Here is a 760-nt window from a genome sequence, read left to right as displayed (position 1 = left end):
TTCCTGGATCTTGAAGCTTTTCTGGTAAGCTTTTCAGAATGACTGCACTGTATTTTTCAGTGAGAAACACTTTTTCAGTTTCTCTCCAATCCTTCTTATGGCTTAAGATCTCTTTCATGAACTTAGCATAAGAGGGTATTTGCTCAAGTGCCTCTGCAAACGGAATATTTATTTCAAGAGTCCTTAGATAGTCTGCAAAGCGGGCAAATTGCTTATTCTGTTCCGCTTGGCGGAGTTTCTGAGGATAGGGCATCTTGATTTTATATTCTTCAACCTTAGTTGCTGCAGGTTTATTCCTTACAGAGGTGGTTGGAGAAGCCTTTTTAGAGGGGTTACTATCAGCACTCTCAGGTGTCTGATCCCTCATTGGCGTTTAAACGCCAGGATTGGGTGAGGAATGGGCGTTTAACGCCAAGTTTTCCCCCTTTTCTGGCGTTTGAACGCCAGAACTGGGCAGGGAATGGGCGTTTAACGCCAGCTTTCCCCCCTTTCTGGCGTTTGAACGCCAAGAGTATTCCTCTATGGGCTCTTACTGTCCTCAGAGGGATTTTGGACAGTGGTTTGGTTATCCTCTGTCAATTGTTCCTTTGTTGGCTTTTTGCTACTTTGAGCAGTGTTATTCAATGTCTTCTCACTCCTCAGTTGAACTGCTTGGCATTCTTCTGTTATCTGTTTAGATAACTGCTGTCTTGCCTGATTCAACTGTGATTCTATGTTCTTGTTAGCAATTTTAGTTTCTTGGAGCATCTCTTTAAATTTT

Source organism: Arachis duranensis, chromosome 6 (genome assembly GCF_000817695.3).
Source record: "Arachis duranensis cultivar V14167 chromosome 6, aradu.V14167.gnm2.J7QH, whole genome shotgun sequence".
NCBI lineage: Eukaryota > Viridiplantae > Streptophyta > Magnoliopsida > Fabales > Fabaceae > Arachis > Arachis duranensis.
This window is presented reverse-complemented; position numbering follows the sequence as displayed.